Here is a 19,033-nt window from a genome sequence, read left to right as displayed (position 1 = left end):
GCCAGCCTACAACATAGTATCTATAACAAGCCTACAACATAGTATCTATAACATGTTGGCCTACAACATAGTATCTATAACCAGCCGGCCTACAACATAGTATCTATAACAAGCCTACAACATAGTATCTATAACAAGCCGGCCTACAACATAGTATCTATAACAAGCCGGCCTACAACATAGTATCTACAACAAGCCGGCCTACAACATAGTATCTATAACAAGCCGGCCTACAACATAGTATCTATAACAAGCCTACAACATAGTATCTATAACAAGCCAGCCTACAACAAAGTATCTATAACAAGCCGGCCTGCAACATAGTATCTATAACAAGCCGGCCTGCAACATAGTATCTATAACAAGCCGGCCTACAACATAGTATCTATAACAAGCTGGCCTACAAGATAGTATCTATAACAAGCCTACAACATAGTATCTATAACAAGCCAGCCTACAACATAGTATCTACAACAAGCCGGCCTACAACATAGTATCTATAACAAGCCGGCCTACAACATAGTATCTATAACAAGACGGCCTACAACATAGTATCTATAACAAGCCGGCCAGCCACATAGTATCCATAACAAGCCGGCCTACAACATAGTATCTATAACAAGGCGGCCTGCAACATAGTATCTATAACAAGCCGGCCTACAACATAGTATCTATAACAAGCCGGCCTACAACATCGTATCTATAACAAGCCAGCCTACAACATAGTATCTATAACAAGCCGGCCTGCAACATAGTATCTATAACAAGCCGGCCTACAACATAGTATCTATAACAAGCCAGCCTGCAACATAGTATCTATAACAAGCCGGCCTGCAACATAGTATCTATAACAAGCCGGCCTACAACATAGTATCTATAACAAGCCGGCCTGCAACATAGTATCTATAACCAGCCGGCCTACAACATAGCATCTATAACAAGCCGGCCTGCAACATAGTATCTATAACAAGCCGGCCTGCAACATAGTATCTATAACAAGCCGGCCTACAACATAGTATCTATAACAAGCCGGCCTGCAACATAGTATCTATAACAAGTCTACAACATAGTATCTATAACAAGCCGGCCTGCAACATAGTATCTATAACCAGCCGGCCTACAACATAGTATCTATAACAAGTCGGCCTACAACATAGTATCTATAACAAGCGGGCCTACAACATAGTATCTATAACAAGTCGGTCTACAACATAGTATCTATAACAAGCCGGCCTACAACATAGTATCTATAACAAGCCGGCTTGCAACATAGTATCTATAACAAGCCGGCCTACAACATAGTATCTATAACAAGCCTACAACATAGTATCTATAACAAGCCTACAACATAGTATCTATAACAAGCCAGCCTACAACATAGTATCTATAACAAGCCTACAACATAGTATCTATAACAAGCCTACAGCATAGTATCTATAACAAGCCAGCCTACAACATAGTATCTATAACAAGCCTACAGCATAGTATCTATAACAAGCCGGCCTACAACATAGTATCTATAACAAGCTTGCAACATAGTATCTATAACAAGCCTACAACATCATATCTATAGCATGTCGGTCTACAGCATAGTATCTATACCAGGCCGGCCTAGAGCATAGTATCTATAACAAGCCGGCCTGCAACATAGTATCTATAACGATCCTACAACATAGAATCTATAACAAGCCGGCCTACAACATAGTATCTATAACAAGCTTGCAACATAGTATCTATAACATGCCTACAACATCATATCTATAGCATGTCGGTCTACAGCATAGTATCTATACCAGGCCGGCCTGCAACATAGTATCTATAACGATCCTACAACATAGAATCTATAACAAGCCGGCCTACAACATAGTATCTATAACAAGCTTGCAACATAGTATCTATAACAAGCCTACAACATCATATCTATAGCATGTTGGTCTACAGCATAGTATCTATACCAGGCCGGCCTAGAGCATAGTATCTATAACAAGCCGGCCTACAACATAGTATCTATAACAAGCCTACAACATCATATCTATAACATGTCGGCCTACAGCATAGTATCTAAAACAAGCCAGCCTACAACATAGTATCTATAACAGGCCAGCCTACAACATAGTATCTATAACAAGCCAGCCTACACAATAGTATCTATAACAAGACGGCCTACAACATATTATCTATAACAAGCCTACAACATAGTATCTATAACAAGCCAGCCTACAACATAATATCTATAGCAAGTCTACAACATAGTATCTATAACAAGCCGGCCTGCAACATAGTATCTATAGCAAGCCTACAACAAAGTATCTATAACAAGTCTACAACATAGTATCTATAACAAGTCTACAACATAGTATCTATAACAAGCCGGCCTACAACATAGTATCTATAGCAAGCCTACAACAAAGTATCTATAACAAGTCTACAACATAGTATCTATAACAAGTCTACAACATAGTATCTATAACAAGCCGGCCTACAGCATAGTATCTATAACAAGCGGGCCTACAGCATAGTATCTATAACAAGGCCGCCTGCCACATAGTTTCTATAACAAGCCGGCCTACAACATAGTATCTATAACAAGCCTACAACATAGTATCTATAACAAGCCTACAACATAGTATCTATAACATGTCGGCCTACAACATAGTATCTATAACAAGCCGGCCTACAACATAGTATCTATAACAAGCCGGCCTGCAACATAGTATCTATAACAAGCCGGCCTACAACATAGTATCTATAACAAGCCGGCCAGCCACATAGTATCTATAACAAGCCTACAACATAGTATCTATAACTTGTCGGCCTACAACATAGTATCTATATGAAGCCGGCCTACAACATAGTATCTATAACAAGCCGGCCTACAACATAGTATCTAGAACCAGCCGGCCTACAGCATAGTATCTATAACAAGCGGGCCTGCAACATAGTATCTATAACAAGCCTACAACATAGTATCTATAAGAAGCCGGCCTACAACATAGTATCTATAACAAGCCGGCCTACAACATAGTATCTATAACAAGCCGGCCTACAACATAGTATCTATAACAAGCTGACCTACAACATAGTATCTATAACAAGCCTACAACATAGTATCTATAACAAGCCTACAACATAGTATCTATAACATGTCGGCCTGCAACGTAGTATCTATAACAAGCCGGCCTACAACATAGTATCTATAACAAGCCAGCCTACAACATAGTATCTACAACAAGCCGGTCTACAACATAGTATCTATAACAAGCCGGTCTATAACATAGTATCTATAACAAGCCGGCCTACAACATAGTATCTATAACAAGCCTACAACATAGTATCTATAACAAGCCGGCCTACAACATAGTATCTATAACAAGCCTACAACATAGTATCTATAACAAGCCAGCCTGCAACATAGTATCTATAACAAGCCTACCACATAGTATCTATAACAAGCCGGCCTACAACATAGTATCTATAACAAGCCGGTCTACAACATAGTATCTATAACAAGCCGGCCTACAACATAGTATCTATAACAAGTCTACAACATAGTATCTAAAACACGCCAGCCTGCAACATGGTATATATAACAAGCCAGCCTACAACATAGTATCTATAACAAGCCGGCCTACAACATAGTATCTATAACAAGCCAGCCTACAACATAGAATCTATAACAAGCCGGCCTGCCACATAGTATCTATAACAAGCCGGCCTACAACATAGTATCTATAACAAGCCTACAACATAGTATCTATAACAAGCCGGCCTACAACATAGTATCTACAACAAGCCTACAACATAGTATCTATAACAAGCCAACCTGCCACATAGTATCTATAACAAGCCGGCCTACAACATAGTATCTAAAACACGCCAGCCTGCAACATGGTATATATAACAAGCCAGCCTACAACATAGTATCTATAACAAGCCGGCCTACAACATAGTATCTATAACAAGCCGGCCTACAACATAGTATCTATAACAAGCCGGCCTGCCACATAGTATCTATAACAAGCCGGCCTGCCACATAGTATCTATAACAAGCCGGCCTGCCACATAGTATCTATAACAAGCCGGCCTACAACATAGTATCTATAACAAGCCGGCCTGCCACATAGTATCTATAACAAGCCGGCCTACAACATAGTATCTATAACAAGCCTACAACATAGTATCTATAACAAGCCGGCCTACAACATAGTATCTATAACAAGCCTACAACATAGTATCTATAACAAGCCTACAACATAGTATCTATAACAAGCCGTCCTACAACATAGTATCTATACCAAGCCTACAACATAGTATCTATAACAAGCCTACAACATAGTATCTATAACAAGCCTACAACATAGTATTTATAACAAGCTTGCAATATAGTATCTATAACAAGCCGGTCTACAACATAGTATCTATAACAAGCCGGCGTGCAACATAGTATCTATAACAAGCCAGGCTACAACATAGTGTCTATAACAAGCCGGCGTGCAACATAGTATCTATAACAAGCCGGTCTACAACCTAGTATCTATAACAAGCCTACAACATAGTATCTATAACAAGCCTACAACATAGTATATATAACAAGCCGGCCAACAACATAGTATCTATAACATGTCGGCCTACAACATAGTATCTATAACAAGCCTACAACATAGTATCTATAACAAGCCGGCCTACAACATAGTATCTATAACAAGCCGGCCTGCAACATAGTATCTATAACAAGACGGCCTAAAACATAGTATCTATAACAAGCCGGCCTACAACATAGTATCTATAACATGTCGGCCTACAACATAGTATCTATAACAAGCCGGCCTTCAACATAGTATCTATAACAAGCCGGCCTTCAACATAGTATCTATAACATGTCGGCCTACAACATAGTATCTATAACAAGCCTACAACATAGTGTCTATAACAAGCCGGCGTGCAACATAGTATCTATAACAAGCCGGCCTGCAACATAGTATCTATAACAAGCCGGCGTGCAACATAGTATCTATAACAAGCCTACAACATAGTATCTATAACAAGCCTACAACATAGTATCTATAACATGTCGGCCTACAACATAGTATCTATAACAAGCCGGCCTACAACATAGTATCTATAACAAGCCTACAACATAGTATCTATAACAAGCCGGCCTACAACATAGTATCTATAACAAGCCGGCCTACAACATAGTATCTATAACAAGCCGGCCTACAACATAGTATCTATAACAAGCCGGCCTACAACATAGTATCTATAACAAGCCGGCCTACAACATAGTATCTGTAACAAGCCGGCCTACAACATAGTATCTATAACAAGCCAGCCTACAACATAGTATCTATAACAAGCCAGCCTACAACATAGTATCTATAACAAGCCAGCCTACAACATAGTATCTATAACAAGCCGGCCAGCCACATAGTATCTATAACAAGCCAGCCAGCCACATAGTATCTATAACAAGCCGGCCTGCAACATAGTATATATAACAAACCGGCCAGCCACATAGTATCTATAACATGTCGGCCTACAACATCATATTTATAGCATGTCGGCCTACAACATAGTATCTATAACAAGCCGGCCTAAAACATAGTATCTATAACAAGCCTACAACATAGTATCTATAACAAGCCGGCCTAAAACATAGTATCTATAACAAGCCTACAACATAGTATCTATTACATGTCGGCCTACAACATAGTATCTATAACATGTCGGCCTACAACATAGTATCTATAACATGTCGGCCTACAACATAGTATCTATAACAAGCCTACAACATAGGATCTATAACAAGCCTACAACATAGGATCTATAACAAGCCGGCCTACAACATAGTATCTATAACAAGCCGGCCTGCCACATAGTATCTTTAACAAGCCTATAACATAGTATCTATAACAAGCCAACCTGCCACATAGTATCTATAACAAGCCGGCCTACAACATAGTATGTATAACAAGCCTACAACATAGTATCTACAACAAGCCGGCCTACAACATAGTATGTATAACATGTCGGCCTACAACATAGTATCTATAACAAGTCGGCCTACAACATAGTATGTATAACATGTCGGCCTACAACATAGTATCTACAACAAGCCGGCCTACAACATAGTATCTATAACATGTCGGCCTGCAACATAGTATCTATAGCAAGGCTACAACATAGTATCTATAACAAGCCGGCCTGCAACATAGTATCTATAACAAGCCGGTGTACAACATAGTATCTATAACAAGTCTACAACATAGTATCTATAACAAGCCGGCCTACAACATAGTATCTATAACAAGCCTACAACATAGTATCTATAACAAGCCGGCCTACAACATAGTATCTATAACAAGTCGGCCTACAACATAGTATCTATAACAAGCCAGCCTACAACATAGTATCTACAACAAGCCGGCCTACAACATAGTATCTATAACAGGCCGGCCTGCAACATAGTATCTATAACAAGCCTACAACATAGTATCTATAACATGTCGGCCTACAACATAGTATCTATAACAAGCCGGCCTACAACATAGTATCTACAACAAGCCGGCCTACAACATAGTATCTATAACAGGCCGGCCTGCAACATAGTATCTATAAAAGCCTACAACATAGTATCTATAACAAGCCGGCCTGCAACATATTATCTATAACAAGCCGGCCTGCAACATAGTATCTATAACAAGCCGGCCTAAAACATAGTATCTATAACAAGCCGGCCAGCCACATAGTATCTATTACATGTCGGCCTGCAACATAGTATCTATAACAAGCCGGCCTACAACATAGTATCTATAACAAGCCGGCCTGCAACATAGTATCTATAACCAGCCGGCCTACAACATAGTATCTATAACAAGCCTACAACATAGTATCTATAACAAGCCAGCCTACAACATAGTATCTATAACAAGCCTACAACATAGTGTCTATAACAAGCCGGCGTGCAACATAGTATCTATAACAAGCCGGCCTGCAACATAGTATCTATAACAAGCCGGCCTGCAACATAGTATCTATAACAAGCCGGCCTACAACATAGTATCTATAACAAGCCTACAACATAGTATCTATAACAAGCCAGCCTACAACATAGTATCTATAACAAGCCTACAACATAGTGTCTATAACAAGCCGGCGTGCAACATAGTATCTATAACAAGCCGGCCTACAACATAGTATCTATAACAAGCCGGCCAGCCACATAGTATCTATAACAAGCCGGCGTGCAACATAGTATCTATAACAAGCCGGCCTACAACATAGTATCTATAACAAGCCGGCGTGCAACATAGTATCTATAACAAGCCGGTCTACAACATAGTATATATAACAAGCCTACAACATAGTATCTATAACAAGCCTACAACATAGTATATATAACAAGCCGGCCAACAACATAGTATCTATAACATGTCGGCCTACAACATAGTATCTATAACAAGCCGGCCTACAACATAGTATCTATAACAAGCCTACAACATAGTGTCTATAACAAGCCGGCGTGCAACATAGTATCTATAACAAGCCGGCCTACAACATAGTATCTATAACAAGCCGGCGTGCAACATAGTATCTATAACAAGCCGGTCTACAACATAGTATATATAACAAGCCTACAACATAGTATCTATAACAAGCCTACAACATAGTATATATAACAAGCCGGCCAACAACATAGTATCTATAACATGTCGGCCTACAACATAGTATCTATAACAAGCCGGCCTACAACATAGTATCTATAACAAGCCTACAACATAGTATCTATAACAAGCCGGCCTGCAACATAGTATCTATAACAAGCCGGCCTACAACATAGTATCTATAACAAGCCGGCCTACAACATAGTATCTATAACAAGCCGGCCAGCCACATAGTATCTATAACAAGCCGGCCTGCAACATAGTATATATAACAAACCGGCCAGCCACATAGTATCTATAACATGTCGGCCTACAACATCATATTTATAGCATGTCGGCCTACAACATAGTATCTATAACAAGCCGGCCTAAAACATAGTATCTATAACAAGCCGGCCTAAAACATAGTATCTATAACATGTCGGCCTACAACATAGTATCTATAACAGGCCGGCCTACAACATAGTATCTATAACAAGCGGGCCAGCCACATAGTATCTATAACATGTCGGCCTACAACATCATATTTATAGCATGTCGGCCTACAACATAGTATCTATAACAAGCCGGCCTAAAACATAGTATGTATAACAAGCTAGCCTACAACATAGTATCTATAACATGTCGGCCTACAACATAGTATCTATAACAAGCCGGCCTACAACATAGTATCTATAACAAGCCTACAACATAGTATCTATAACAAGCCGGCCTACAACATAGTATCTATTACATGTCGGCCTACAACATAGTATCTATAACATGTCGGCCTACAACATAGTATCTATAACATGTCGGCCTACAACATAGTATCTATAACATGTCGGCCTACAACATAGTATCTATAACATGTCGGCCTACAACATAGTATCTATAACAAGCCGGCCTACAACATAGTATCTATAACAAGCCAGCCTACAACATAGTATCTATAACAAGCCTACAACATAGTATCTACAACAAGCCGGCCTACAACATAGTATCTATTACATGTCGGCCTACAACATAGTATCTATAACATGTCGGCCTACAACATAGTATCTATAACATGTCGGCCTACAACATAGTATCTATAACATGTCGGCCTACAACATAGTATCTATAACATGTCGGCCTACAACATAGTATCTATAACAAGCCGGCCTACAACATAGTATCTATAACAAGCCAGCCTACAACATAGTATCTATAACAAGCCTACAACATAGTATCTATAACAAGCCGGCCTGCCACATAGTATCTATAACAAGCCTACAACATAGTATCTATAACAAGCCTACAACATAGTATCTATAACAAGCCTACAACATAGTATCTATAACAAGCCGGCCTGCCACATAGTATCTATAACATGTCGGCCTACAACATAGTATCTATAACATGTCGGCCTACAGCATAGTATCTATAACAAGCCAGCCTACAACATCATATCTATAGCATGTTGGCCTACAGCATAGTATCTATAACAAGCGGGCCTACAGCATAGCATCTATAACAAGGCCGCCTGCCACATAGTTTCTATAACAAGCCAGCCTACAACATAGTATCTATAACAAGCCTACAACATAGTATCTATAACATGTTGGCCTACAACATAGTATCTATAACCAGCCGGCCTACAACATAGTATCTATAACAAGCCTACAACATAGTATCTATAACAAGCCGGCCTACAACATAGTATCTATAACAAGCCGGCCTACAACATAGTATCTACAACAAGCCGGCCTACAACATAGTATCTATAACAAGCCGGCCTACAACATAGTATCTATAACAAGCCTACAACATAGTATCTATAACAAGCCAGCCTACAACATAGTATCTATAACAAGCCGGCCTGCAACATAGTATCTATAACAAGCCGGCCTGCAACATAGTATCTATAACAAGCCGGCCTACAACATAGTATCTATAACAAGCTGGCCTACAAGATAGTATCTATAACAAGCCTACAACATAGTATCTATAACAAGCCAGCCTACAACATAGTATCTACAACAAGCCGGCCTACAACATAGTATCTATAACAAGCCGGCCTACAACATAGTATCTATAACAAGACGGCCTACAACATAGTATCTATAACAAGCCGGCCAGCCACATAGTATCCATAACAAGCCGGCCTACAACATAGTATCTATAACAAGGCGGCCTGCAACATAGTATCTATAACAAGCCGGCCTACAACATAGTATCTATAACAAGCCGGCCTACAACATCGTATCTATAACAAGCCAGCCTACAACATAGTATCTATAACAAGCCGGCCTGCAACATAGTATCTATAACAAGCCGGCCTACAACATAGTATCTATAACAAGCCAGCCTGCAACATAGTATCTATAACAAGCCGGCCTGCAACATAGTATCTATAACAAGCCGGCCTACAACATAGTATCTATAACAAGCCGGCCTGCAACATAGTATCTATAACCAGCCGGCCTACAACATAGCATCTATAACAAGCCGGCCTGCAACATAGTATCTATAACAAGCCGGCCTGCAACATAGTATCTATAACAAGCCGGCCTACAACATAGTATCTATAACAAGCCGGCCTGCAACATAGTATCTATAACAAGTCTACAACATAGTATCTATAACAAGCCGGCCTGCAACATAGTATCTATAACCAGCCGGCCTACAACATAGTATCTATAACAAGTCGGCCTACAACATAGTATCTATAACAAGCGGGCCTACAACATAGTATCTATAACAAGTCGGTCTACAACATAGTATCTATAACAAGCCGGCCTACAACATAGTATCTATAACAAGCCGGCTTGCAACATAGTATCTATAACAAGCCGGCCTACAACATAGTATCTATAACAAGCCTACAACATAGTATCTATAACAAGCCTACAACATAGTATCTATAACAAGCCAGCCTACAACATAGTATCTATAACAAGCCTACAACATAGTATCTATAACAAGCCTACAGCATAGTATCTATAACAAGCCAGCCTACAACATAGTATCTATAACAAGCCTACAGCATAGTATCTATAACAAGCCGGCCTACAACATAGTATCTATAACAAGCTTGCAACATAGTATCTATAACAAGCCTACAACATCATATCTATAGCATGTCGGTCTACAGCATAGTATCTATACCAGGCCGGCCTAGAGCATAGTATCTATAACAAGCCGGCCTGCAACATAGTATCTATAACGATCCTACAACATAGAATCTATAACAAGCCGGCCTACAACATAGTATCTATAACAAGCTTGCAACATAGTATCTATAACATGCCTACAACATCATATCTATAGCATGTCGGTCTACAGCATAGTATCTATACCAGGCCGGCCTGCAACATAGTATCTATAACGATCCTACAACATAGAATCTATAACAAGCCGGCCTACAACATAGTATCTATAACAAGCTTGCAACATAGTATCTATAACAAGCCTACAACATCATATCTATAGCATGTTGGTCTACAGCATAGTATCTATACCAGGCCGGCCTAGAGCATAGTATCTATAACAAGCCGGCCTACAACATAGTATCTATAACAAGCCTACAACATCATATCTATAACATGTCGGCCTACAGCATAGTATCTATAACAAGCCAGCCTACAACATAGTATCTATAACAGGCCAGCCTACAACATAGTATCTATAACAAGCCAGCCTACACAATAGTATCTATAACAAGACGGCCTACAACATATTATCTATAACAAGCCTACAACATAGTATCTATAACAAGCCAGCCTACAACATAATATCTATAGCAAGTCTACAACATAGTATCTATAACAAGCCGGCCTGCAACATAGTATCTATAGCAAGCCTACAACAAAGTATCTATAACAAGTCTACAACATAGTATCTATAACAAGTCTACAACATAGTATCTATAACAAGCCGGCCTACAACATAGTATCTATAGCAAGCCTACAACAAAGTATCTATAACAAGTCTACAACATAGTATCTATAACAAGTCTACAACATAGTATCTATAACAAGCCGGCCTACAGCATAGTATCTATAACAAGCGGGCCTACAGCATAGTATCTATAACAAGGCCGCCTGCCACATAGTTTCTATAACAAGCCGGCCTACAACATAGTATCTATAACAAGCCTACAACATAGTATCTATAACAAGCCTACAACATAGTATCTATAACAAGCCGGCCTACAACATAGTATCTATAACAAGCCGGCCTGCAACATAGTATCTATAACAAGCCGGCCTACAACATAGTATCTATAACAAGCCGGCCAGCCACATAGTATCTATAACAAGCCTACAACATAGTATCTATAACTTGTCGGCCTACAACATAGTATCTATATGAAGCCGGCCTACAACATAGTATCTATAACAAGCCGGCCTACAACATAGTATCTAGAACCAGCCGGCCTACAGCATAGTATCTATAACAAGCGGGCCTGCAACATAGTATCTATAACAAGCCTACAACATAGTATCTATAAGAAGCCGGCCTACAACATAGTATCTATAACAAGCCGGCCTACAACATAGTATCTATAACAAGCCGGCCTACAACATAGTATCTATAACAAGCTGACCTACAACATAGTATCTATAACAAGCCTACAACATAGTATCTATAACAAGCCTACAACATAGTATCTATAACATGTCGGCCTGCAACGTAGTATCTATAACAAGCCGGCCTACAACATAGTATCTATAACAAGCCAGCCTACAACATAGTATCTACAACAAGCCGGTCTACAACATAGTATCTATAACAAGCCGGTCTATAACATAGTATCTATAACAAGCCGGTCTACAACATAGTATCTATAACAAGCCGGCCTACAACATAGTATCTACAACAAGCCGGCCTACAACATAGTATCTATAACAAGCCGGCCTACAACATAGTATCTATAACAAGACGGCCTACAACATAGTATCTATAACAAGCCGGCCTACAACATAGTATCTGTAACAAGCGGGCCTACAACATAGTATCTATAACAAGCCGGTCTACAACATAGTATCTATAACAAGCCGGCCTACAACATAGTATCTACAACAAGCCGGCCTGCAACATAGTATCTATAACAAGCCTACCACATAGTATCTATAACAAGCCGGCCTGCAACATAGTATCTATAACAAGCCAGCCTACAACATAGTATCTATAAAAAGTCGGCCTACAACATAGTATCTATAACAAGCCGGCCTACAACATAGTATCTATAACATGTCGGCCTACAACATAGTATCTATAACAAGCCGGCCTACAACATAGTATCCATAACAAGCCGGCCTACAACATAGTATCTATAACAAGCGAGCCTGCCACATAGTATCTATAACAAGCCGGCCTACAACATAGTATCCATAACAAGCCGGCCTGCCACATAGTATCTATAACAAGCCGGCCTACAACATAGTATCTATAACAAGCCTACAACATAGTATCTATAACAAGCCTACAACATAGTATCTATAACAAGCCAGTCTACAACATAGTATCTATAACAAGTCGGCCTACAACATAGTATCTATAACAAGCCGGCCTACAACATAGTATCTATAACAAGGCGGCCTACAACATAATATCTATAACAAGCCGGCCTACAACATAGTATCTATAACAAGCCTACAACATAGTATCTATAACAAGCCGGCCTACAACATAGTATCTATAACAAGCCGTCCTACAACATAGTATCTATAACAAGCCTACAACATAGTATCTATAACAAGCCGGCCTACAACATAGTATCTATAACAAGCCGGCCTACCACATAGTATCTATAACAAGCCGGCCTACAACATAGTATCTATAACAATCCGGCCTGCAACATAGTATCTATAACAATCCGGCCTGCCACATAGTATCTATAACAAGCCACCCTAAAACATAGTATCTATAACAAGCCGGCGTGCAACATAGTATCTATAACAAGCCTACAACATAGTATCTATAACAAGCCAGCCTACAACATAGTATCTATAACAAGCCTACAACATAGTATCTATAACATGTCGGCCTACAACATAGTATCTATAACAAGCCGGCCTACAACATAGTATCTATAACAAGCCTACAACATAGTATCTATAACAAGTCGGCCTACAACATAGTATCTATTACATGTCGGCCTACAACATAGTATCTACAACAAGCCGGTCTACAACATAGTATCTATAACAAGCCGGCCTTCAACATAGTATCTATAACATGTCGGCCTACAACATAGTATCTATAACATGTCGGCCTACAACATAGTATCTATAACACGTCGGTCTACAACATAGTATCTATAACAAGCCTACAACATAGTATCTATAACAAGCTGGCCTACAACATAGTATCTATAACATATCGGCCTACAACATAGTATCCATAACAAGCCGGCCTACAACATAGTATCTATAACAAGCCGGCCTACAACATAGTATCTATAACAAGGCGGCCTACAACATAATATCTATAACAAGCCGGCCTACAACATAGTATCTATAACAAGCCTACAACATAGTATCTATAAAAAGCCGGCCTGCAACATAGTATCTATAACAAGCCTACAACATAGTATCTATAACAAGTCGGCCTACAACATAGTATCTATAACAAGTCGGCCTACAACATGGTATCTATAACAAGCCTACAACATAGTATCTATTACATGTCGGCCTACAACATGTTATCTATAACAAGTCTACAACATAGTATCTATTACATGTCGGCCTACAACATAGTATTTATAACAAGCCGGCCTACAACATAGTATCTATAACAAGCCGGCCTACAACATAGTATCTATAACAAGCCTACAACATAGTATCTATAACAAGCCGGCCTACAACATAGTATCTATAACAAGCCTACAACATAGTATCTATAACAAGCCGGCCTACAACATAGTATCTATAACAAGCCTACAACATAGTATCTATAACAAGCCGGCCTACAACATAGTATCTATAACAAGCGAGCCTGCCACATAGTATCTATAACAAGCCACCCTAAAACATAGTATCTATAACAAGCCGGCGTGCAACATAGTATCTATATCAAGCCTACAACATAGTATCTATAACAAGCCAACCTGCCACATAGTATCTATAACAAGCCGGCCTACAACATAGTATCTATAACAAGCCGGCCTACAACATAGTATCTATAACAAGCCGGCCTACAACATAGTATCTATAACAAGTCGGCCTACAACATAGTATCTATTACATGTCGGCCTACAACATAGTATCTATTACATGTCGGCCTACAACATAGTATCTATAACAATCCGGCCTGCAACATAGTATCTATAACAATCCGGCCTGCCACATAGTATCTATAACAAGCCACCCTAAAACATAGTATCTATAACAAGCCGGCGTGCAACATAGTATCTATAACAAGCCTACAACATAGTATCTATAACAAGCCAGCCTACAACATAGTATCTATAACAAGCCTACAACATAGTATCTATAACATGTCGGCCTACAACATAGTATCTATAACAAGCCGGCCTACAACATAGTATCTATAACAAGCCTACAACATAGTATCTATAACAAGTCGGCCTACAACATAGTATCTATTACATGTCGGCCTACAACATAGTATCTACAACAAGCCGGTCTACAACATAGTATCTATAACAAGCCGGCCTTCAACATAGTATCTATAACATGTCGGCCTACAACATAGTATCTATAACATGTCGGCCTACAACATAGTATCTATAACACGTCGGTCTACAACATAGTATCTATAACAAGCCTACAACATAGTATCTATAACAAGCTGGCCTACAACATAGTATCTATAACATATCGGCCTACAACATAGTATCCATAACAAGCCGGCCTACAACATAGTATCTATAACAAGCCGGCCTACAACATAGTATCTATAACAAGGCGGCCTACAACATAATATCTATAACAAGCCGGCCTACAACATAGTATCTATAACAAGCCTACAACATAGTATCTATAAAAAGCCGGCCTGCAACATAGTATCTATAACAAGCCTACAACATAGTATCTATAACAAGTCGGCCTACAACATAGTATCTATAACAAGTCGGCCTACAACATGGTATCTATAACAAGCCTACAACATAGTATCTATTACATGTCGGCCTACAACATGTTATCTATAACAAGTCTACAACATAGTATCTATTACATGTCGGCCTACAACATAGTATTTATAACAAGCCGGCCTACAACATAGTATCTATAACAAGCCGGCCTACAACATAGTATCTATAACAAGCCTACAACATAGTATCTATAACAAGCCGGCCTACAACATAGTATCTATAACAAGCCTACAACATAGTATCTATAACAAGCCGGCCTACAACATAGTATCTATAACAAGCCTACAACATAGTATCTATAACAAGCCGGCCTACAACATAGTATCTATAACAAGCGAGCCTGCCACATAGTATCTATAACAAGCCACCCTAAAACATAGTATCTATAACAAGCCGGCGTGCAACATAGTATCTATATCAAGCCTACAACATAGTATCTATAACAAGCCAACCTGCCACATAGTATCTATAACAAGCCGGCCTACAACATAGTATCTATAACAAGCCGGCCTACAACATAGTATCTATAACAAGCCGGCCTACAACATAGTATCTATAACAAGTCGGCCTACAACATAGTATCTATTACATGTCGGCCTACAACATAGTATCTATTACATGTCGGCCTACAACATAGTATCTATTACATGTCGGCCTACAACATAGTATCTATTACATGTCGGCCTACAACATAGTATCTACAACAAACCGGTCTACAACATAGTATCTACAACAAGCCGGTCTACAACATAGTATCTATAACAAGCCTACAACATAGTATCTATAACATGTCGGCCTACAACATAGTATCTATAACATGTCGGCCTACAACATAGTATCTATAACATGTCGGCCTACAACATAGTATCTATAACATGTCGGCCTACAACATAGTATCTATAACAAGCCATCCTGCAACATAGTATCTATAACAAGCCGGCCTACAACATAGTATCTATAACAAGTCGGCCTACAACATAGTATCTATTACAAGCCTACAACATAGTATCTATTACATGTCGGCCTACAACATAATATCTATAACAAGCCGGCGTGCAACATACTATCTATAACAAGTCGGCCTACAACATGGTATCTATAACAAGCCTACAACATAGTATCTATTACATGTCGGCCTACAACATAATATCTATAACAAGCCGGCCTACAACATAGAATCTATAACATGCCTACAGCATAGTATCTATAACAAGCCGGCCTGCAACATAGTATCTATAACAAGCCGGCCTACAACATAGTATCTATAATAAGCCGAACTTCAACATAGTATCTATAACAAGCCTACAACATAGTATCTATAACAAGCCGGCCTATAACATAGTATCTATAACAAGCCGGCCTGCCACAAAGTATCTATAACAAGAAGGCCTACAACATAGTATCTATAACATGTCGGCCTGCCACATAGTATCTATAACAAGCCGGCCTACAACATAGTATCTATAACAAGCCGGCCTACAACATAGTATCTATAACAAGCCGGTCTACAACATAGTATCTATAACAAGCCTACAACATAGTATCTATAACAAGCCTACAACATAGTATCTATAACAAGCCTACAACATAGTATCTATAACATGTCGGCCTACAACATAGTATCTATAACAAGTCGGCCTGCAACATAGTATCTATAACAAGTCTACAACATAGTATCTATAACAAGCGGGCCTACAACATAGTATCTATAACAAGTCGGCCTGCAACATAGTATCTATAACAAGCCGGCCTGCCACAAAGTATCTATAACAAGAAGGCCTGCAACGTAGTATCTATAACAAGCGGGCCTGCAACATAGTATCTATAACAAGCCAGCCTACAACATAGTATCTATAACAAGCCGGCCTGCAACATAGTATCTATAACATGTCGGCCTGCAACATAGTATCTATAACATGTCGGCCTACAACATAGTATCTATAACAAGCCTACAACATAGTATCTATAACAAGCCAGCCTACAACATAGTATCTATAACAAGCCAGGCTGCAACATAGTATCTATTACAAGGCAGCCTGCCACATAGTTTCTATAACAAGCTGGTCTGCAACATAGTATCTATTACAAGCCAGCCTGCCACATAGTATCTATAACAGGCCGGCCTGTGACATAGTATCTATAACAAGGCGATTTGCAAGATACTATGTACCCAGATCCTTTTCTGTCCAACTGGCAACGATCTTCATGCTTGAAGACTGTGAATGACATCTAGGGTTACTGCTCATGGTTATTAAAATTAGGCAGATTTTTGCAAAATTGGATAGGGTCAGTTTAACCCAATTTTGATTTTTGGTGAAAATTGGCTTTTTCCAGTTAGATAGAGGTGTGTGTGCTCAGTGGTTAGCACTGCTGACTTGCAGAATTGAAGCTCCTATCTGTTCAAAGGCAACATCTCTATAGAGTTTATCAAAGTCTATGCAGATGTTGTCCTTGAGGAGACCTGAACCTAGGACCTCAGAACTGCAGGGCAAGAGTGCTAGGCACTGAGCCTCATTAATTGAAGCAGCACTACTACTACGTCTACACAGAAGACAAATTAGTGAACCTGATTTTTCACTCCCATTGACTTAAATACGTGGATTGGGTCATCTCGATTGTTTTTGGAAAATCGGGCCGATCACTCCTGACCAGATTATTCCAATGAGCTCTCATCACTAATAACTGCTCTTACCTACTAATATATAAAAGGGTGTGTTCTTCCTCTCTAGTACATAGCAATTCACTACCACGCATGGACAACTATGGAAAGATCTATTTGCGTTGCAAGAATATCAAATCCCTTCTTCTGTTTGCGGACAGTTTGCAGAAGACGTGAAGGATCAATGCTCCGACTTGAGCCATACCAATACTGTCCCAAAACCCAGACTGAATTTCTGGATATGTACAACAGCTTTCAAAAAACTAAAATACAAAAACGTTAACTGAGACCCCCCACTATCATTTAGTACACAAGATCTATCATTTCCCCTTGGCAGGCAACTGCCACTCACTAGGGCTGCGATCACTATGCAGGATCATGAATGCCGAAGCAGTGGGTGACCTGACGATCGGCGGAGGAACGAAGGATAATTGGAAAGTTAAGTGTGTTCAAAACGTCATCTTTCTTTTTTTAAAATCCTTTTTGATATAGTTTTCTGCAATGTTTTGCTTTTTGAAATCGCAGTTGTAGGGGCCATCCCCAGCCTGACTTCGATGCATTGCTATTAGAGATGAGCGAACGTACTCGTAATGAGTACTTACGCACCCGAGTACCGCCATTTTCGAG

The 19,033-nt window shown here is 39.5% G+C and overlaps 1 protein-coding gene across 1 annotated transcript in view; it reads right to left on the bottom strand.

The window, feature by feature from the left end:
* LOC136578489 (polyamine-modulated factor 1-binding protein 1-like) overlaps positions 1–19,033 on the bottom strand; it is a 372,216-nt gene that overhangs the window by 155,873 nt on the left and 197,310 nt on the right. The gene's annotated exons all lie outside the window — the stretch shown is intronic.

This window comes from Eleutherodactylus coqui, chromosome 9, assembly GCF_035609145.1.
Source record: "Eleutherodactylus coqui strain aEleCoq1 chromosome 9, aEleCoq1.hap1, whole genome shotgun sequence".
Lineage (NCBI taxonomy): Eukaryota > Metazoa > Chordata > Amphibia > Anura > Eleutherodactylidae > Eleutherodactylus > Eleutherodactylus coqui.
This window is presented reverse-complemented; position numbering and strand designations above follow the sequence as displayed.